The following is a 24,108-nucleotide window of genomic DNA, read 5'->3' as shown; positions in this document are numbered from 1 at the left end:
TGGCATAGGGAAGACAGCAAACATCTTTGAGAAGGCAAGCACTGGGCATGATGCCATAGTCACCATGGCCGCAGGTGAAAATTACAAACAAATGAGGTAGTTGCTTAGGTGGGTGAGCCTTGCTGAACCTTGAAACTCCAGAGTGATGCAGAGGTTAACAGCCCTGAGAGGGGCAGGGCAAGTCTAGGAGAATGAGGGTCCACGAGCAAGTCAAGGATCAGGATAGATCCCAAGCTAGCTCTCAGAAACCTTGCAACCAGAGCCTAGGACAGCCACTGTGTGCTTTAGCAACAAGGGTTGGGACAATGTCCAAGAGAAACTAGTGACATCAGCCACCCACTATTGAACACTAGTGCCAGAAGCCCAGAGACAAGGCAAGACTAACCATCCCAAACTGGCCTCACCTTAACTGACACCAAGGAAGAGAAAGATGTATGTGGATTATGCCCCTGGACCCAGGGTATATTAACGCCCTCTGTGCCAGACACCATGCTGAGGAGGAAGACAGGAAAGGAAGTTTCCCTTAGAAAGAAACATCTCTCAGTATGTGTGAACTTTACATTGACTGAGAAGCACCCAAATAAAGCTAAGTATTTATCTGTAAGACACTGTCTTAAGTCAAAAAAGATCAAGTTATTTTTATTTGTAGAAATAGCTCTTCATCTCCCATAAGGTACATGGAGCTCCAGAGCAAAATGTCAAATCAAATGAAACAAATGAACATTATTTCCAAAACATTTTGTAAGATACTTTGCTGAGCCAAGGACTGGCTACAAATATGTGTGATACACAGTTCCTGGCCTAAAGGAGCTTGTAATATATTTCAAGTAACAACACCTGCATTTTATGACAGATTTGGGAGGTGAATCAAAAAAAGTAAAAGGCTTTGCTTGATGCCCTTCTAAAGATGGCAAGTGCTAAATGTAATGAGTATCATACTAAAGGTAAGAAAAATTCTTTTATCTTTCCCCACAATATGTCCTTCTCTATTGCCCTCTGTCTCTGACCACCCACCACCCAGGTGCTCACACCAGTAACCCAGGAATCACACTTCACACACTCATATCCATTATCAAGTATGTCAGTTTCATACTCAAAATAGATCTTAACTCTGCCCACTTCTCTCCACTTCCACTGGCCCCATCCTGGTCTAATTCACCATCAGTTTTTATCTGGACTCATACTAGCCTCATAACAGGTCTCCCTAATACCATTCTTGTCCAACTCAAATCCATCCTCCATAACTACTAAAGTCATCTTTTAAATACACTCTCACTCTCCTACTTGAACTTGTAAATAGATTCTCACCGATCCTGGATGGAATCTAAGCTCCTTGCCAGTGCCTTTGAGACCTTTCATGATCAGGCCCTACCTACCTCTTCACCCATCTTGGTCCCCTGTCACCCTCACCTGCTTCGCTCAGCCATGCTGGCCATCTTTAGGTCCTCCAGTAGTCCAGAAGCTGGCCCTCTCAGATCCTCTGTGCAGAGCTGCACTTCACCCGCCTAATTCTTCATCAGCCTCCATGGTGCAGTCTAAATCCCCCTTAAGAAAGAGCATCTTCCCTGGCCCTCATTTCTAAATTAAGTTGCCCATTCTACTCTCCTAATGCTCTAATGTCATTTCCTTCATAGCAAGTGTTCAATACGTAACTATTTGTTTGTTTGTGTGCTTATCATTTAAGTCTTTCCCACTAGCTGCAAGTTCTCTAAGAATAGGGTCACTGTGTTGTCCACTATTGCAATTCTAGGATCTGGCACAAAGAAGTTTCTCAATAAATGTCTAATGAATAGTGAATTAATGAATTATCACCTGAGAGATGGATAGCAGCATTTGCTTAAAAAGATAAATTTAACAAGCATATAAATAGACAATAAAATTTCCTACCTGTTGGAGGGAGTCATTAAGACGATGTGACTATGGTTGACCTGAGGGCTGGCCCCTGGCAGTTGGAGTCTCCTCACCTCTCCCCTGACTTGGAATGTGTGTTTTGCTTGCCTTCCCCATGCTAGAAGCTGTCCCAAGGATGCAGTCTTGGGAGAGTAAGGTGTTATTGAGACCATCTGGACAGCATATGTGACTGAACCCAGGTAAGGCCTCTATACTGTACAAACTTTTAAGGTTCCGGCGGGTGGGTTCAAAGATGTACTTGTTTTGCAGCTGCCAGAGACAAGTCTGGTATGTAAGTTCCCTTCTTATTATTAAACCTGCTACCTACCATCCAGAGTGGTCTCCCTCTTTCTTTGGTCTCTCCTTGCTGTCTGTGTATGGGGGCCAGTGTGAGAAAAAACACTACCCTGAAATTAGGGACACCAACACACATATCCAGCTCCTATAAAACCCAGCTGAAGTCCGATCAGTGATCATTTAATGAATGAATAAATAACCAATGACACATTTACAAGATGACCAAATATATGCATATATCAGGAGATTCTAATCTCTACGATCATCACAAAATTAGTTAATCTCATAATATGTGTTAACATATTGGCAGTAAAATATGTTATGTGATAATATTGAACATACATACTGTTTTTATTAAGGATTTTTAAAATATAAGTAAAAAATAAATTTCAAATCAACTTTTCATGGAGTCCCTTACAGGGATCCTACAGAATAAATGGTGAAATCCATGCTCAGATAACAGGATGTTTCTCTAGAGGAATAAACAGTGGTGATAAAAAAATTTCTTCTCATAAATTACAGGCAGTACTCCTTAGAAGAAAAGAGTTAAAACATTGGTGAGTATAACAAAATCTCTGGTCAACATTTATATTTCACCATTTTGGATATGGATATTAAAACTGTTAAGAGGATAAAATAATTTTAAAAACTGAACTAATTAGAAAACAGTGGATCATTTAATTGAAAATGAAAACTGTGTTTTTACTCAGAGAATTGTTTCCATTAGTAGAAAAAGAATCAACATTTTAGTGCACAAAATGATGATAATTTTGCCTTAATCCCACTATTTAGCCAATTTAAATCTCCTCTGATTAAAGATAATTCCAGCATTTTAAAGATCAAAGCTTCTTTGCTGGTTGATTAGTTTCTAGGTCCTAATTTCACATTCTTAGTCAAAACATACCTTCTTTAAAAAAAATCTAAATTTGTAAAAGTAAGAGTATTACCTCCCCCCAACAAAGAGAAGGCAACAATTGTCTCTATATATGAACACTTTTCCAGGAAATGATAAATATTAGTCAAATTACACATTAATTATCCCACTCCATGCCCTGTGGCTGGAACTCCCTGTTTTCTTCACTTGCCAAGAACCCTTACATTAGACACTGAGCTGCAGAAATACCACTATTTCCATGAAAGACTCTCCCAACCCCAGAATATGTAATAAAACTCTCCCCTTCAAGCACCTCCCACTGTTTAAGGTATATAATCATAATTCAAGAGGGATTCTTTCAGAATAGTTTTTCAAAATCGTTAATTCTACAAATGAGAAAACAGATTCCTTCCTTTAAATCACACAGTTATTTTTTTCTTATTCTTGACTAACATACAGAAACTGAGTTTCAAGGAGATTGAGAAAATGTGCGAGACCACTCCAGCCAGGTTTGTATCTGGCTCCAATACGCCCACTTTATTTCACTCCATTACTAGATGCCTCCTGAAACATTACCTTCCCTTCTTTTCCCAGGTCCAAGGACCCACTCTCTTCCAATTTTCCACATGGCATCTGCATACCTTCTTTGACTGATTCAGCTTCTTCTTCACTCTACTCTCTCCAACTCTTCCATAGAATTAGTAAAATATGTAGTTAACACCTAGACACACATCGTCTAACGAGCTCAGTGGCGTCTGTTCACGAAGGGCAAAAATCCATGTTACTAACCTTGCACAGCATCCAGGACAAAGAGGTTGGTGTTTATCAAACACTTTTTGATGTGACTGACGATTCTAAGACCTCCTAGATTTAAGAAAGACTCAGCATTTGGTGCCTCCACGAATTCTGACATGTGAGGGGAATCACGGTATCCAAACCAATTCTGCAACTCCATGATACCAATTCAATTTCTTACAATGTGAATATTCTCAAGTTTCCTTCTTTTTTCTCTACAGTGAAAGTTTTAGGAAGTTTATATGAATTAATAAAAATCCTGGGCTCTATGAAGCCAATCTAGCTTTGAACATGCTTTTATTGATCTTGCCGGTAAATCTACTGTGAATGTTATGAGCCAAGCCCAGATCATCAACTTCAAACAGAATTGGAGGTACCTGTAGAGAGTTTTGCTGGCAGACAGGATTTTACTAAAGCCAGCAGAGCAGAGGTGAGGATAAAAAAAAAAAAAAGATGCTTAATTAACATTTTAGATGTGTTGTAGGTTGAGTGATTTAAGGCAGCTTATTAAATTCTCCCTGTTGCATCCTGGAGGGTATCATTTTTTTCCTTTCTTTCTTTATTGTACAGATGTAATCAATTTGTTTCTAATATCCAAACACATTAGCATAGGGAAGATTTTTAATATGCTGGGGTTCTTTCTATATTCATTCTTATGAGTCGGTTATCTTGCTTGAAAATATTGAATAATTTTACTATAGCCAAGGCAATGGAAAGAATATTTTCTCAGTTCTCACTCTTAGAAACAGAGAGCATTTCCCAACCACTAAAGGAAATATTTTCATTCCCTATTTTGCATATTGATGAAAGGAATAATAAAATGATTACCATCCCTACCATCTCCAAAATTCCTATTCTCATTCCCTATGGAAGAGTTGTAATCATTCCTACATGTTTCTATATACCAAAAAAGGTTCAACTCGTAAGTACTGGGAATCTGGAGACACAAGGCATTGGTATCATTGTCACATGGTCTTGGTTCTTGGCTTTCACATGGCCTTATTTTTTGTCCTAGACCTAATTTTGAATCTGCACACTTCAAATAAGCCACAGAGTTACTTGTAAGTTCCATATGAAGAAAACTTTGCCAGTTATGTTGGGTCACAACACCCCAGTGAAAATCTCAACCCAGGGATATATATTTTCATGTATAGACCCTTGAATCCAGAGTCCCTGAGTATGGAAGCCATCTCTATGGCAAACCATAGTGTATGATCTTGGGCAATTCACTTTATCTCCCTCTGTCTTAGGGAGTTTCCTCCTCTGAGATAGTAATGGTAACAACTTCATAGGCTTTTTTTTAAAGAAGAGCTGCAGCATGTCCTTGGGAGAAAAATTGTTTCTTGATAACTGTGCAGCTAGCATTACCTGGGTCTGTTACCTCAACCAAATGAACAGTGGGGAAGATTTTTGCTTTCTCATTCTAAGCTAAGTCTTAATTGCTCAGTATAAAAGTAGACAGAATATCAATACAATTTATATTTTTAAAAAGAAAAGTTGCCCATCACCTAGATTCAAATATTATCAATTCATGGAAAGTCTTGTTTCATACACTTCCTCTCTCTCTCATATTATGATGGGGCATATCCCAGGCAATATATCACTTCACCTGCAGTTATTTTAGCATGTATCTCCAAAAGATAAAAATGCTGCTCAAAAATTTTTTTTTGAAAACAAGGGGGAGGTGGATGGGGGAAGGATGGATTGGGAGTTTGAGATTAGCAGATGCAAACTATTGTATAGAGAATGGATAAACAACAAGGTCCTACTGCATAGAACAGGGAACTATATTCAATATCCTGTGATAAACCATAATGGAAAAGAATATAAAAAAGAATGTATATATATGTATAACTGAATCACTTTGCAGTACAGCAGAAATTAACACAACATTGTAAATCAACTATACTTCAATAAAAAATTAAAATTAAAAAAAAATTTTAAATGCTGCTCAAAAATAAAAACCACATAACCACCAAAATATTATAATACCTAAAAACAATAATGCCTTAATATTTTTAAATATCCAGTTAATGCTCAAATGTCCCATCATGTTATGAAAGGTTCTTTTTTAAATTATTTCTTTGAATCGGCATCTAAATAAGATCCACATAAAGCAATTGGATAATATACCACTTAAGTTTCCTTTAGTCTATAGCTTTCCTTCTCCATCTCATTTATATCCGTTTGCTGACAAAAGGAGGTACTTGCTCTGTAGATTTTCCCGCAGTCTGGATTTTTCTGATTGCAACCCCGTGAAATTCTGGTTTTGTTTTCTTTTTCTTAAAAATGTCCCCTGACTTCTACATTTCTTGCAAATTTGTAGTTAAAACTCAAGGTTTGATTAGATTTAGGAAGGATATCTTTGGCAAGGATATTTCCTAGTAGATGATGCTTCTCTCTGTTAAGGGTCTTGTGATATCTCGTTGTCTCTCTTTTTCTGATGTTAGTAACCACTAACGTACCATGAATTCAACCACTAGATCCATTGACGTTACAAAATATTGATATTTTAATTTTATTATTCCTTCTTCATTTATTAGGTAACATACTTCTATAAAGAGAAATATCCCTTCATCTACCATTTACTTGCCCAGTATAGAAAAGGCAAAATAAATGCTCAGTTCTATCCTTTATCAACCCTTAAAATACTATACCCTCCAATGATGACAAATTTTTCTGGTATATACAATCAACTCATGGATTTAAACACACTTAATGTGCTTAAATCTATTGACGTTATTATCCTTACTGATGCTCAAATTGTCCCATGTTTGGCTAGAGGAAGACTTTCAAGCTGTGTCCTGAGTCTTTTTACACAAACCTAGTAGTCTTTGATAGCTTCCTTGATATCTACTATAATAAAACATTGAGGTTCATCGTGTACATTTTTGCCCCACACCTAGAATCAGCCATATCTCCAAGGAGTTCTTGTTCCTTTCACTAGTACTCCGTATAGTTGATAGAATGTTCTACCATATTTTCTCTCCTTCTCCCTATACGTGTGTGTGTGTGTGTACACACACACACATATATATATTTGTACATACATACAACTGTACCATTTGAAAGTTGCAACATCGTGGCACTTTATCCTTAAACATTTTCCCACACATCTCCTAAAAATAGGAAACAAAACCATAATACCACTATAACCTAAGAATATTAATAATTGTTCTATAACATTTAATATCTAGTTCATATTTAAATTTTTTCAATTCTCCAAAGATTATCTTTTATAACTCTTTTCTTTTGACCATAACCAGGAGCTAATCTAGGTTTGCACATTGCATATGGTTATGTCAGTTAAATTTATTACAGTCTATAACAATCTCTCTCTTTTCTGTTTATTTTCATGCTATTACTTCTCTCAAGAGCCCAAGATAGTTGTCCTGTTGAATGTTACATCTTTTGAGATTTTTGAATTGCTTAATCATGACAGTCCATTGCTTTCAAATATTGACTCTCCAAAAAAATTCTCACCTTAAGCTATTGAGGTTAGCCATGTATCTAAAACCTTTCCTGGAGCAATATTGATTTTTCTCTGTGCAGAAAACACATTTGAATTACAGGAATATTGTTGTTTACTGCTATAGTGTTATTTGCTCTTTTTATGAGGTGCAGAGTGTTCTAAAATCCATAATCCTGGATGTAGATATAATGATTTTTCTTAAGGAATGTCATAGAAAAAAGAATATTCTACTTGACCATTTAGGCAAGAGTTTAATCCTGCGAATGACCACCTATGAAACACCCATTACCTGACTGTGATCAGGTTCCAAAGCTCTTGGTAGATATTAAATGAAGGAGGTTCAGGAGAAGTTATAATGCCAGCAACCAGGTCCCCCTCTACTATCAAACTATCTCTAATATTTTAATTATGTAATGACCATTTTTAATTAAATATGCCTTTCTTCCCTCCACAATCTCAAGAAGTTCTCCCTCTTGGGTCTCCTGAGTTTCCTTCCTTATATTATGAAAAAGAGGAAGAACTCGATTTTACTTGATTCTAAGCTACAGTGAGGCCATTTATTTACATTTTTTTCAGTAACTCTTAAAGCATTTTTTCCCAATCACTGCTGATAAGAATTACCAAAGAAGCTTCTTAAAGTAACATATTACTGGTATCCACCCAAGGAGAAACCTGAAAAAGGATACTTCCAAGTTTCCTAGATGACGCCTGTAGGCCAGTCTGGGAACTACTGCCCTAGTGTGCAGCTCCTCAGGACCAAAAACCTCTATGGTATGACATAGTGGCTCCAATCCAGAGCTCTGAAACCACACTGCCTGGGTTCAGGCTTCACTGAACTCCTTCCTAGCAGGGAGACTGTGAAGGAGTTAGTCCTGGGCCTCTGCTTCCTACTTTGTATAACGATGAAAAGAAGAGTGTCTGCCTCCCAAGTAAGAATCAAGCCAGATCCCATACTCAGTGCTTAGGACAACCTCAGTAAATGGTAGTCCTTAATTACTATTAATAATATTGCATGGTAAGCCTATGGAATCCTAAAGTTAAAAACCTTAATGTATGGACTTTTCATATGTTTTAATATTATATGCCTTTAAAAAGAGCTAGATTTAAAGAAAACTTTTTCTCCTACTTAAGATTTTGAAACAGTTTAGCCTCTCTTTTTCTCTCTTCAAGGCAAACATTGCTTGTAAATCGTTGGACGGGCCATGGGGCTCAGTCACCCAGTTTCCTCCCAATAAGAAGATTCAACTTGGTTTGACATTTGTAACATTAGCTAGCATTTGCCTCAAGAGATGTATCCTTTTCTAAAAGGGCACATTGTTTGCCTGGGTGACTAGTCACATGTTGATGGTATTTTACCAGATATATATATATCCCATAGTAGAGATAATCATCTCTAAAGATGTAAAGAATAGAATCTACCATGGAAACAATGAAGACCTACATGAACCCACTGAGGGAAAAAGGATGTCCTCCCACAGACCACTCTTCTAGAGGCAAGGAAACTTCAAAAGCAACATGAAAATACAAGAGGAATAGAGTATTATTAAACAGAACATGGCAATACCAAAGGGTGATTTTATTCTTGGAGTCAGAACTACATTATAGTTCACCTTAATTAAGATTCCTCATCTTAATTTATGTATTCTAGATCAGGAAGAAAGTGCATTGTTATCTCTTGCTTTGACCATGACATGACTGTTGCATAGCTTGTTTTTACTTAAAAATGGATGAATAGAGCAAGACATTTAAAATTTTTAAATGGGTCTCTTGGAACTTAGTCTCAGAGGCCTCAAAGCAGTGCCTCTCAAGCTTGAAAGTGCATACAAATTACCAAGGGGATCTTGTTGAAATGCAGGTTCTTAGTCAGTCGGCCTGGTATAGGCCCCTCCTATGCTGCTCCAGGGACTACACTGAAAACCAAGACCTTAAAGAAGTGGTTTTCAAATGTAAAATAGATAGCTAGTGCGAAGCAACCGCATAGCACAGGGAGATCAGCTTGGTGCTTTGTGACCACCTAGAGGGGTGGGATAGGGAGGGTGGGAGGGAGACGCAAGAGGGAGGAGATATGGGGATATATGTATACATATAGCTGATTCACTTTTTTATACAGCAGCAACTAACACAACATTGTAAAGCAATTATACTCCAATAAAGATGTTAAAAAAGATTTTTTTTTAATTAAAAAAAAAAAAAGAAAAGAAGAAGTGGTTTTCTTTCCATTATGGGCAAATTATAGGTAAACAAAACTAAGTGTGATCCTTGCTTTGCTTCTGCCATGAATATGGCCCCATCCCCGGGGACTCAGACTATAGCCTGTTTTGTTTTGTTTTGCTTTGCTTTGTTTTGCTTTTTAAGAGGTAATTTTCTACTAGGAAATCATAGTGTAAAGAATAGGCACCAGGAAAAATCTTTACTCCCTGGCATAGGACTACAGCATCTTACTGCTTTTCCCAAATCAAGAGTGGAAGGATGAGAATCTGGAGTTCAACCACAAATAGACACGGGGTCCAAATTTGCACTCCCCACACAGTGCAGAACTTGAAACCCTGAGCAGAGACACAGACATAAGTAAAACCAATTCAGAACTGGGTAATGATGCAGGGCTTGGTCAGGCAAAGGAACTTGAATAACCACATAAATGACCCTGTATAACCAGAACAGTCTAAAAGGCCCTTTAAAATAAGGGTGTTTAAACTGTTCAAAGAGCTACAGGAGAGAATAAAACCTCAAAGAGAGATAATTAAGAAAATAGACTGATATTTAAAAGAATCAAATAAAATCTCAAGAAATGAAAAAATATAGTAGAAATTTTTAAGTAGCATTTTTACGTAAAATTTTTGTTTTTGTAAAGTAGCATTTTTGCTTTGTTAAATGAAAAATGTAGTAGAAAGTTTTTAAGTTGCATCTTTTTTTTTTTGTTTAGAGTAGCTTTACAGGTTGAAGGCAATGATCTGGGAGAGTGAAAGACACCATTATGTAGGAGAAAAGAAAAGCTGAGCTTGCTGAATCCTTGACTAGATAAAAGCGGGGGGCGGGGGGGGGGGGGCGGGGAAAGCAGCTACTAGATGGGAACCCCTTTATTTTCTACCTTGGAATCTGCAAACCTCACTGCATCCACACCCACTTCCTCATTCTTCTCTCCAATGCTAACCAGGTACAGGAGATACTGAGAAAGCATCTCTTGCAAAAGCAGACCAGTCATTTCTCACCAGCGATGCTACAACAGACTCCAAACAGATCAACTCTCATCCACGGTGAAATGGAATCTATCACTATGAGACTGTAGAGAATTAGGGAAGGATGTTATAACTTAAATTTACAGCAATGGGAAGCCATTCAAGGGTTGTAAGCAGGGCAGTAACATGCTCACTGCTGCATTTTAAAGTTCCCTCTACCTGTAAGATCAAGAAGACACCAAGTACACCAAGGGCACCTTATTTAATATGCTGTGTCCACAGTCTTTACAGTCTAGCAGTCTTGTTCTAGGGATAGAGATCATTACATGTAAAAGCAATGGAAGAAACCACAATGGAAAAGATCCACAGATATGATTACCTAACAATTTAAAACTTCCATATGTCAAAAGACACCATAAATAAATGAAAGGCAAATGACATTCTAGAAAACTTTCTATCACAAATATAAGTGATCTTTTCCTAAATGTGTGAAGAGTTCTTCTAAATCACCCTCCCTGAAAAAAGTAGAGAAGAAATGTGAAGTAACAGCTCACAGATAAAAATAAATCAATCAGTAAATACATGTGAAAAATGGAAGCTCAATCAATAACCAAAGAAACAAACATAGACAAATTACTGGTTGTCAAGTTGACAAATTCTTCCTGAAATCACAGCACTTGATGCTGGTGGTGATACAGCAACATAGAGCTGGCCACACATTGTTGGAACCTCTCATAAAAAAAGCATGCTAATAGCTTTCCTGAAAGTCTCTCCGGTAATATCAAAGTTCTTAAATGTCAATACTTTCAGCACAGTAATTCCGCTGTTACATAAAATACCTGACAAAATGACCTGAGATGAGTGCAAAGATTTATTTTGGGTGAAGGTATTTGTTATAGCATTAGTTACAATAAACATTTAGAAACAAACTAAATGTAAACAATGAAGAAATTTTTTATTCCATACAATAAAATAGTGTATAATCCATTAAATCATGTTTCTAAAGAACATTTAGTAACATTGGAAAGTATTCACTGTATAATATTATATTCAGAAAACAAAGTATAAAATAAGAATTCAATTTGGGTGGTGAAATGTATACTTACGTAGAAAACGGGATCCCAGAAATCCCTATCCAGAGTTTTTGGAGCTCTACAGGGTTGCACGGCTGCAGTCCATGGTGTCCATTCTGAAAGACCACATTAGCCACTGCCCACAGCTAGAGGATCCCATGGGCTTCATGAACACTTATATGGGCTCATCAACACCTTCTGAGCTGGAAGAAGTAGTATCCCTGTGTTAGCTCCCCTATTCCCTTATCTGTTGTGTATTCTACTTAAGAAGAAATGCCCAAAAGAGGTCCTGGCCACCAAACACTATTCTCTCCCAAAGTACACTTTACTTACATTGTTGAACAGTGTATACAGTAAAAAAGAGAGCAGAAGCTCCGACTAAGGGTTGACCTAATGGTCCACCTCTCATTCCTTTGACAGCTGATCAAGTGTATGGACTTGCCTTTGTCCTTGTGTTGTAAGAAATTCTGAAGCACACTACTGCTCACTGATGTAGACAGACATTCTTTTGCGTAAAAGACTTTTTAATTTAACACTTCTTTGGACTTTTCCAAAATATTTAGAAATGCTAATAGCTGGCCAACCCCAGCTGGAATCATACAGTAAAGAATGAGGTGATGATCCTCCTTACCTCTCCTTGAACAGCTTGATGAGCACATGCTTTTTTAAGTTCTCTAAGCAAACCAGCTCTAGTGAAAGTGAGTCTTCCTTGTCATAACTTTGGATTTAGTTTCATCAGCTGCTTCTAACTATAGACATTTTGTTAAAATAGATTTGGGGTTAAACAATTCAGTCTTCTAAGGATGCTTTCAGACTATGATTTACCTACATATGTTATATATTTCTCTTACAAGTATACTGAACCAGCAGACATTTACACTGGCAGAGTAGTGAACTAAACATGTTTGATTTCTGAATAAATTGAACTAAATCCAAACTATTTACAGAATTTCCTAAAGTCACAGGACATAAAGGATCACTAGCATCTATGCCAGAGATTTACTAGTAGCTGGAAAGAACAATTCTAACAGCAAATAACAGCCTGACTCTTCATACCTTAGAAGCATGTTCCTACAGGGGAGAGGATGGGGTGGTTGTATCTCCAAGGTACCATGCTGAATGCACACGGACTCCCTTTATAAATGACCGCTTCACTTCTCATTGATTGTCCCAGAGAGGGGACATGTAGCCCAGCGATTCCTGTACTTTGCAGACAGGAAATTTCTCGAAACTTTTAAGAAAAAATTCTGAAAGACCTATGTATGAGTCAGTGGTACTGAATACCTTTGTTTAAGCCACAGTTTCATGGTATTAGTCAAAACAGGATGTTATTAAGTGGTTATTTTACATTTCCTTATTGAATTAAACATTTTTATTATTCTTATTAAGTGGCTATTTTACCTTCATTTTTTATTAACAGCTTTGAAACTGGAATAAGTGTTTATTTTCTGTCAATAAAAATGAAGTTTGACAAAAGAGAAAAGTAAATGTGACATATATTAACTACATCTCTGGGTGATATATTGTTTTCTTCTTTTCTGTATATTAAAATTTTCTATAATACACAAGAATTTACCATAAAAATCAGGAAAAAATTTATTATTAACAGAAAGAGAAGATGATTCTCATTTTACCTCTCTACAGGCTTACTTCCGCCTTTAAGCCTCACACAGGGATTAAATGTAACTCCATCTTCTCATCAATGCCAGTACATGTTGAAATCTAATTAAATTTTAGCTCATTTAAAAAACAAAAATAAAAACTCCCATCTTACACGATCTCTTTTCTTTGCTATGCACCAAGTAACTAGTCTTCTATTGCTTTGCATACGCCTATGATAGGTAAACGCAAACAAATACCCTTCAAATGTTCTATGACATGAAATCATTACAACAGAAATCTGATTTAAGTATAATCTGAAAGCCCACTATCAGGTACCAAAGATACAAAATGTTGATCTTTCCTTTTTCTGTATTTCTCAGTAAAATCTTGTCAAAACCTCTGATTTATTCTACAGCATTAAACCATGATCCTTGGTGGTGTGTGAGCGTGTGTGTATGTGTTTTGATCACATAGTTCATCCTCATAAATCCATCGGTGGCTTACAATTTTAAAAACCTCTTCTGTGGATAGAGGGCACAATTACTGTTTTATGATATGAGAGAAAAGTCCTTAGAGAACTATGTTCATAAGAAAATATTTTTGGCAAACTACTAACACAGGACACTTCATTTTAAACCAAGTTGTATTTTAAGCACCTTTTAAACAACATTTAAAATAATATTTTAAATAAAACAAAGCTGTTTCTACCTTTAGCAGGTTAGTTAATGCCTTTGTACTTTGTTGTTTTTTTTTTTCAGCAAGAGAATGGAATAACAAAATGACCCTATCTACTATTCAGATATCTGTGACAGCAAATTAGGACAATAAAAAATAGGATACAAAATCTCTTTGAAAAAATAGTATTTGTTATTATTATCATTGATAAAACTGGAAGGAAACGTAAAGATTTTTCCAGTCCCCAATTTTAGATGAGAAAACTGAGATACGAAAAGGTGTGGGGACTTGCATAATTTCAGATGACTCCCAGGCAATTCTTGACCCCATTCAGAAAGAGCTAATGGAAATCAAGTTTCTAAAATAAAGTCATTTGTGAAATGTACTAAGGAGATGTACTACTTACCTTTGGCAAAGCGATACAGAAAGTGGCCTCAGACTTGATATCAAATATTAAAATGTGTGATAATGCCTTCATAGTTCTAAGGGAAATTTCTTTTTTTTGCTAGAATTCTACAGCACGCAATTGATCAATCAAATGTGAGAAATCAATACAGATCCTTTTAGGTCTCCGAGGACCCAAAAAAATGTACTTTCCGTTCAACATTTCTTAAGAAGGCATACTGCAGAGAAATGAGTATATGATAAAAAATATAATAATATTTTGAAATTAATAATATATATATTATATAGAATGAAAAAGTAGGCACATAGAAACTCCAAGGGAAAAAAAGTCTCAATGAAAAAAAAAATATATTGGAACTTCCCTGGTGGTCCAGTGGTTAAGACTTGGCGCTTCCCCTGCAGGGGGCACTGGTTAATCCCTGATTGGGGAACTAAGGTCCCACATGCTATATGGCCAGCCAAAAAAGAGAAAAAATTCACAGCATACTTTCTGTTTTTGTAATGATCTGTAAGAAATAGATGAGAGTAGGGACTTCCCTGGTGGCACAATGAAGAATCCGCCTGCCAATGCAGGGGACACAGGTTCGAGCCCTTGTCTGGGAAGATCCCACATGCCATGGAGCAGCTAAGCCCGTGTGCCACAACTACTGAGCCTGCGCTCTAGATCCCACGAGCCACAACTAATGAAGCCCGCACACCTATAGCCTGTGCTCCGCAACAAGAGAAGCCACCGCAGTGAGAAGCCTGCGCACCGCAATGAAGAGTGGCCCCCGCTCGCCGCACCTAGAGAAAGCCCGCGCACAGCAACGAAGACCCAATGCAGCCAAAAAAAAAAAAAAAAGAAATAGATGAGAGTAAACGTTGTTGGGTTGTCAGATCAGACTCTCAAGGAACAGAGATCTTACTTACCTAGTATCAAACTTTAGTATTAATTCTAAGAATATTGATAACTATGAAATGCAGAGCTACATGAAGAAGTCTGGGACCACCAAAAAAATCTGCCTGGTTCCTTCCCTGCAACATTAGAAAGTATCCTGGCTTGGATTTAACATATGGGGTCTCAAAGTAATGCATCACCTACTCAAAGGGAGCCCTTTCCATCATAAAATGTCTCTCTTTTCATACTCTGACTGTGACATAGCTGACACTGAATTTTCCAACAGGCCTTGGTTCATAAATCTATAAATTCCAAGTTTTCCATCAAAATGCTTTACTTCTTCCTTCCTTCCCTCAATTCCCTCCCCCATCACAGTGTCCCCAGGGTAGGAAGGATAGCATACAAACCAGTGCTAATCTATTTCCTCTGAACTACCCACAATAATAAAAACAATACTTATTAATCTTTCAGTGTTTAGAAACATCCTCTAACAAATTATAAAATAATTATGGTTAATGAATACAGTGTAATGTTGTCAAGTTTGACTTAGAAAAATAAAGAGGACAAAAGTTTGGGTTAGAATGGAAGATGAAAGCTGAAAGAAATGTTAGAAGTGCTAATATCTTCACCTTCAAAGTAGAGAATCAAGGAATACTGTGTATAATTGACCAAATAAGAAATGAATATGTAAGCATATTACTTAAACTTACAGAGACCCTGAGTAGAGGAACTAAAATTTTAATATAATTATATTGAGAGGTATGTCATTACTAGTAAGTGAGATAAAACTCAACAGACCATGTCTAAAATTAATAACATAAGCACATAGACATGATAATGTTTTGGATAGGAATTATAGTTAGAAGACACAGTTACAGGAATTTTAATAGGTGTCCCCTTTTCTGAATGGCACTGTGGAGTAAGAGACTTACAATTTTCCCTATAAGTCCATCTGTCTTCTATTATCTTTTTTAACCATGTGTAAGAATTATTTTTGTACTACTTTGATAGCTTTTAAAATTACTAAAATAAAGACAAAAGTGTCCCAATCTGGTAGCATCGGGGTCCACATTGGCACCAGAGCATTAAAAATGAGGCACAATTGATTAAGGCCAATTCCAAAACCACAGATGTAATCGGGAAGATTTCCCCAAAGGGAAGGTGAACATCAAGGTTAAAAGCTAAGGCTCTACAGCCCCACTATCCTTTCCAACCCTGTGACTCCTCCTGGATCAGAGACGACTATTGTCCCCCAATACTCATTCTCCATCCCTTTAAAAAGAGCGCTCTTGAGTTTTACAAAGGCACATGCCCCTCAGCTACAGGGTACATTTCCCAGCACCCATTGCAACTAGATGTGGCCATGTGATTTAGTTCTGTCTGGGAGATAGGAAGAGAATTGATGTTTATCACTTCCAGGTTGTGCCCTTAAAAAGAATGAACTTCCTCTGTCCTCTCTATCTTCTTTTTGCAAGAATTGGATCCTGGGATAGAAGACATATTTTGAGGATGACAAAGACTTTGCTGGGCTTAGACTACCTAACTGTTGTGTTATGTGAGAAAGAAATAATGCTTCTAAATTGTTTAAGCCACTGTATTTGTGTATCTCCCTTATAGCAACTTAGACTATACCCTAAATAATGCCTCTCAACTTCACTCCTGGCCTCATATTTTACTCAGTTTGTATAGGTTTTTCTTTTCTAAATTACTTGAATGACTCTGTCTAGTGTCAAGATCTTCTTGTCTATTGACAACCACATATAATTCTATCAGAATCCACAGATTTACTTGTAGTTTCAAATACGTGTATTGTTATGTAGGTTTCCAGTTCAATTTTGGTCAAGTGCATTCCCTGACTTCCCTACTCATGTAAAAGCATCATGCCTTTGAAAAATCACATTTTATTTCAGATTGAATGTACTTCAATCCTGACTTTAAAAAGTTGCAAATTTTAAAACTTTTTCAAACTGAATTGCATTGCCCACCTGTGTAATCTATCAAGTGTCCTTTGTCCTTACCAGGTGTTCATTCTTTTTCCATTCCAATAAGCTGGAAAACAACAACAAAAAATACTGGCTGAATTAATTTCCTAATAAAGCACATAGGCCTCAATTGATCTTTTCCATTAAATGTCTAACATGGCATTTCCCCTTGATCTTTCATATTATGAGATTCTGGCTTTTCTGACTACAAGTATTTATACCAGTGGTGAACTACCACACTTGATGTAATATTTATTCTTATTCAAATTTGACTGGTATAGTCTTCTAACCTATTTTAGGTACTGCAATTGTTGGTTGCAGAATTTCCAGCTATCATCTGAGTTTTCCTTCATGGTTTATCTAGTTTTATTATTAATAGATTAAATAAAACCAGAGGATTTTCAAATCTTGAGTCTTTTCTTAAATATACAGATCTAACCTCCTTTGTAAGTCTTGCAGCATTTGCCAGTTTTCAGTTAAGATACTTTTGACTGAAAGGGATAGCATATCTAAGTGAACATGACTCAGGCATTAGGTATTTATTACCATTTCACATGACAAAAATACTGAGGTAGACAGTTCAGGGTTGATTTTGTGGCTCCATTATGTCATCAAATACCCAGGATCCTCCTGTCCTTCTGTTCCGCCATCCTCAAGAAGTTGGTGATGTCTCCTCATGGTTCCAGAATGGTTGCAGCAACTCCAAATATTACATCTTCACACAATGCATTTGCAAAGTCATTAAGGGAAGACATGGTCTACCATTCATACATCCTACTTTTCTCCTTTTATCAAGGAGGAGTATTCTACCAGAAGCCCCCAACATAATTCCCTTCATGTGTCATTGACCAGTTCTAGGTCACATGGTCTTCCTTAGCTAGAAAGAAATCAGGATAGTAAATATCTGGTATTTTCATCCTCTCTCCTAGTAGTTGTGTTTGGCCAATGGGAAAAGACAGAGAAGAAGGGCTTTGGGGCATGTAACCATCAGTGTCAGCTATAGTAAAGGAATAAATAATGCAAGATGGAGATTCAGGAGGGTTCCAAAAAACAGGTGCTTTTTTACAAGTTTCTCTCCAACTTGTCTCAGGACCTTAGCTATATAAATTAGAAAAATGGATTTTCTCCTCACTAATAAAATTGTAAAATAGAACATATATCTTCATTATATTATTTGATTAACTAATTAAAGAAAATTCATAAAGTAACTTGAATGATGACTTCAATTTTTGATAATACTTTATTATAAATTTCTTGTGGGCGAAGACAATGATTAAGTACGTGGGGGATGTTAAAGATAGGACTATACTATCTTTCATTTTTTTACTGTGTTCCATAACTTCCCTGGTACTTGAAATTCTTTTAAAATAATAATTCTATTAAAATACAACCATTACATGTGGTTTTTAGAATCTCACGTGCCTTTGTTAAAGAAAGTTATCTATATATCACAATTTCCACTCAAATCCCAAGGGATAAATTACAATTTACATAAGCATAGCCTTTTTTCTTCCCTCCTGTCACGTACTAAGTGAACTTAGAATGTCAGAGAAAGTAGTGCACGGCTTTTTCAGCCATTCGTATACTGAATCCAAGAAGAAAACAGTTAAATATTAGTCAGTACCTCTGCAAATACCAAATTAGAACAGTGACTAATTATAAAAGTTCTGTTCCTTTTCCTTGCAATTGTACGTACTTTGTAGTTAGAAAGGGATATAAAATAAAGGGGAAAGTGACATAAAAAGAATTATCAAAAGAAGCTCAAGCTTATAAACTGTTATGTCCATCACCTGGAACTTAATGCTAGGGTAAAGCTTTTGTCAGACGCAGGTATCACCCGATTATGGGATGAGGGTAAAGCTTAAGGACAGAGACTAAAGGGAGTATAAGCTTTTCCCCAACTGCAGTCATAGGAGCTTCTTGAGACCAACACGTCCGCAAGAAAACAGCACCAGCAAGCCTTCATCCCAACAGCAGCTGGTAAGCAGGAGGCTTGAATTCCGGGGTAGACCACAAAAAGCTACGGATCCTTGTGGAAAATGCCGAGAAGCATTCTAATTCAACTCATCGAGCTTAAGTTTTAAGCATTTTTTTCCCTCTGAGGAGCAGGAACAGATGAACTCTCAAGAAGTAAAGATCTCATTTTCATGGAAATCATCTTCCAAGAACAAGCGAGAAAAACAATAAACAAAATGGATGAGGTCGACTTGGGATTGCTGTAAAAAACAGGTGTCAGAGTTTTCTGTGAGGACTTTATTCCTCGAGGTATATTTTAATGACTTTCTAACAGTTGACACAGTTTATCTTCCCTTTAGAGTAAACGGGATTCTGGTAACCAGGTGCAATATAATCAGCTCAGATAAACAAAGTTTAGCTACAAAACTACCATAAATGCATGTCTGTTCCTGATCTAGGGTTTAATACACATAACAATATGCAGGATACTGGGAGAGGACAAAAGTCTAACTGGCTTGTGGTTCGCAGTAACTGGACTTTCTTTTTAAATACTGATGTGATGGATGCATATTTCTGATCAAATAATAAACACTTAATAAAACTTCAGAGGATCTCAATCTAGGGCACATCAGAAGCACTGTGGAGCTCTTCAAAATGTACACACCAGGACCCCATCCCCAGGACTATTGATTCATTAAGTCTGCATGCAGCCCCAGGCAATTGTATATTGAAAATGCTACAGGGTAATTTAGTGGGCACCAAAGGCTGCAAATCACTAAAATAGCCACGGATTGAACACTGTCAGACGTGTTTACCTTCCACTGTAAACAGACATGTTTACATTCCAATCTCGAACATGGGTTGATAAGAGAGTTTGATATAAAACAGTAGACACTCATGAGTGCTTTTAATTTATCTGTTTGTTTCTCTGTGTCCTTCAACCCCCAGACTCATTAATCTAGGAGCTCCATAAAGACAGAGATTGTAGCGTGTTCCTCTTTGTACTCCCAACCACAAACTCAGTTGCTAGAAAATGCTACGTGTTCTACAAATGCTTGCTGAACAAATAGAAAGTAAATCCTATGTGCACTAAATTCCCATTTGTTTTTCTTATTATTTTCAAGGAAATGATTGAGATGTGAATTTGAGGTACCAGATATTCAATCCCTAGCTTTTACTGACAAAGTCAGAAAGGCAACGAAAATGGAAGCTTTAACTCTAGACAATGTTTTAACATTTTATGATCATACATTTGGGGGTAGCTTAATAAAGGGTTCCTGTAAATAAAGTTTCCAGACCAGGAAGCCCTCGATGGAATTGTCCTCAGGGTAAATATGTTACATATATTCAGGTGTACTCTGTAGTGTGTGTCTGTATTCATCTGTGTCTTGTTCCAGAGATAAGCATCACCTTTGTCTATATAACCCAGAAGCCATGTAAACACAGCTTTGGAGGCTTTCTAAAGACTTCTGGGCCTTTCTTCCCACGCCCGCTATAAATATGCACTCTATACAGACCTTTTAGACTCCTTTGAAGAGTTGCCAGGATATATACTAGCTTGAATGTTTGTGTGCAGGTCAACAAGCTAGACCTATATGCATCAGTTACATTCGTCTCCTTGAGAATCTAGTGAATACTATGGGTTCTGTGATGGGGGCAAAATAAACTTACAAGAAAAACCTGCCATTCAATTCCAGAAGGTTCACAGACATCCTGAAGTCCTGTAGGATCCTGGAAATCTAGGTTGAGAAACAATGAAGATGAGTAACTGAGTAAAATCTCACTGCCTATTTATGCCAAAGGTAACACTAAACACAGATATTTTAAATACATTTACACAACCTTTTTTCTAAACCATCTCTTTCCACTCGTCCATCACAAAATGTTCTGTTAATTTCCACAGTTAAGACTTCAGGCTCAGTCCTCATCCATTCCTTCTAACTTCCTTCCTTCCCACATGACCTGGAACAAGGATAAACTTGGCACTTCCTTCACCAGGTTGCCAATCCATATGCATTAATTTACTAACGCGCCCAAAGTGACTGTCATACCGTGCTCATTAGCCACAGAGGCCACTCTTAGAGCTGAATTACAGCCAGCAACATAACCCTTTCCCCAGCATCTGTGTGCAGGTTTAAGTTATACCAAAATTGAGAAAAAAGTCTTCCAGAATTGCATATTCTTTCATCTGTAATTTCATTTTCAACATTTGTGCTTAGCTTACATGATTGAGAATAACTTACTATTGTAACATTAGGACACAATTGTTAAGGTATCCAGTGGTGTCTCAGCTTTCCCACCTACCCTCCACGGGTACCCTCTTCTCCTTCAGCCAGTAACTGTAGCAGCCAAATAATTAGTGGAGTTCAGGGTTGTGGAGAGTCACGTGGGAGCTGCCCCTCCAATGCAGCAGATAAAAGGCACTGAGAAGGTGGACTCCACCATTTAAGCTCACTGTGAGCCCATTAAACTCCTTCAGTTCATGAAATTCATTCTTGCAGTGACTAAAAAATAAAATATCCCTTTTTTTTAGGAGGATAACAAGCTTTTTCAGGTTCCCAGGGCAACATTTATTGCACCAGAACAGTCATTTTACAAAATGGCACTTTAATGGCCCCCAAAGTTCTGCATATGGGAAAAACTTTTACATATTCTCTTTAAGGTCTGAAAATAAAACACCCTATCAGTGAAAATCTCTAGATAGTTCCAATGTCTGTAAATAGGACTAAAAGTTAGGGCTATATTACAGATTGCATTATGAGACAGTTAAGTGAGGTTTACTTAGCCATCACTAACTTCTCCATGATATATGTTGACATCACACACATATTATAAGATATTTCTAGATACTATAAGTATATTAAAATATATATTTTAAATATGTGAAGCTAATAATAGAAACTGGCATTTTATTTTAAATGCTATTCATTCATTTCATTTTTAAATTAAGTTCATTTTAGAACATATGGAGCTGTTTCATTTTTTAATGGTTTCCTAGCATCCCATTATATGGGTGTACCATAACATACTTAACTAGTCTCCAACCAATAGACCATTAGATTATTTTCGGGTTTTGGTGACTACAAGCAATATCACGCAAAATTTTCTTGATTATCCTTGAAAATACACTTTTATACATGTGTACATAAGATAAATTCCTACATGTGGAATTGTTAGGTCAAGGGGCATGTGATTTTTATTTTGGTTTTAAGGAGTATTCCAAAATTGCCCTGAGACTGGATACAGCAATTTATACTCACAGCAATAATGTGTGAGAGTGCCTCTTTCTTCACTCTTTTATATTTGGTGTATTATCAAACTTATTTTGGGATTTGTCAGTCTGTCAGGTAAAAATATGATATTTTGACAGAGCTTAAATTAACCTTCCTCTCATTAAATTTGAGCTCGTGCACCTTATGTTTTATATTTTTCATTAATTTAATTTGAGATGATTTTATATATTAAAGAAACTGGCCCTCAGCTTTCAAATATGTGGCAACTTTTTTCCTACTTTGCAATTAGTATTTTGACTTGGTTTATTTATTTTTTTTAACCTGGAAGAAACTATTATATCTGCATTTAAATTTAATTTTTTTTCTTATATGACCTCTGAACTTTTGGTCTTGCTTAGTAAGGTATTTTCATTTGAGATAAATATTAAAACCAAATCCCAAAGTAAAAAGGTTCTCCTGTATTTTCTTCTGAAAGTTCTTTCTTGAAGTACTTGAAAATATAATTGTCTTGTCTTCATTTTTCTTTATAGAAGTGATCTTTATAAGCTCAGGGATTAATGAATAGAAATTTTCACTAATACTCTTATTCCTGATTCCATGAGGATAGGAATCTTGATCTTTTTATTAATTTCCATATCCTAAGTGAGGATGTCTTTATATCTAGATAAATAGTGTTTTTATAGCAAAATGTTTAATTTACTTTAGTATTCTGGTAGTACTTTTCATAGAGGTGGTGGAGTGGAGCTTGATAAAAACAAATGATAACTTTTTAATATAATTCTTCATAAGACTGAGTCCAAATTAAAATGTTTAAATGGAAAAATAGATTCATTGTCCCAGATCTCACTGACAAATATCATGTTCATTTCCCATTATTGATGGGAAGTCTTTGGAGATGTTTGCATGAAGAACTATAAGAGTTCAATTTTTACAACTAATTCCACAGAAATGAATATTCGTTCTTGAGTTTCAGCAACAAACTCTTCCTCTAATCACCAAGTGAATGATAAAAGTGCATTCTGTTATCCAAATTAACTTATTCAGTAAAGGTTTATTGAACAGTTATTATGTACCAGGCTTCTTTCTAGGCACTTAGGATACGGAAATTAATAAAAAGATCAAGATTCCTATCCTCATGGAATCAGGAATAAGAGTATTAGTGAAAATTTCTATTCATTAATCCCTGAGCTTATAAAGATCACTTCTATAAAGAAAAATGAAGACAAGACAATTATATTTTCAAGTACTTCAAGAAAGAACTTCTCAAAGGAGAATCTTTTATATTCCTAAAATTCTATATTTCCCATAGATTTCTTTAGAGGCCATATCTGTGATGATTCTTAAGAGTGTCCCTAGATTTATAGTCTGTAATACATGTTCAGAGGGTGAGTCTTTTTAGATCTTTCCTGAGTCAAGGTTTTGAGAACTGCTCAGAATAATCAAAACATGGTAACCAGCATTTTTCTCCTGTTTTTCAACTATGAAAGCAACTTGTATGTAAAATAACAATAAGAAATAAATCTGTGTACTGCACTTAGCACAGGGCTAGACACACAGAGCTCCTCTACCTATACATAGAGATCCCTCGGTGGAGCTCAAGAAATAAAGCCATATTTCCCGTTCAGTCTCAAGACAGAATGCTTTGATCTAGTGACCCACATCTCTGGAGAACAGCTTCTTACAGCCCTATTTAGGCCCTGGTATGGATTTGCAAAGTAACTGAAAAGACCATTAGAAAACATTTCTGTTTAAAGTGCTAAATGGGCTGCAACTTTCAAAACTAACAGGCCTGCCAAATTGT

The sequence above is a fragment of the Balaenoptera ricei genome, chromosome 11 (genome assembly GCF_028023285.1).
Source record: "Balaenoptera ricei isolate mBalRic1 chromosome 11, mBalRic1.hap2, whole genome shotgun sequence".
Lineage (NCBI taxonomy): Eukaryota > Metazoa > Chordata > Mammalia > Artiodactyla > Balaenopteridae > Balaenoptera > Balaenoptera ricei.
This window is presented reverse-complemented; position numbering follows the sequence as displayed.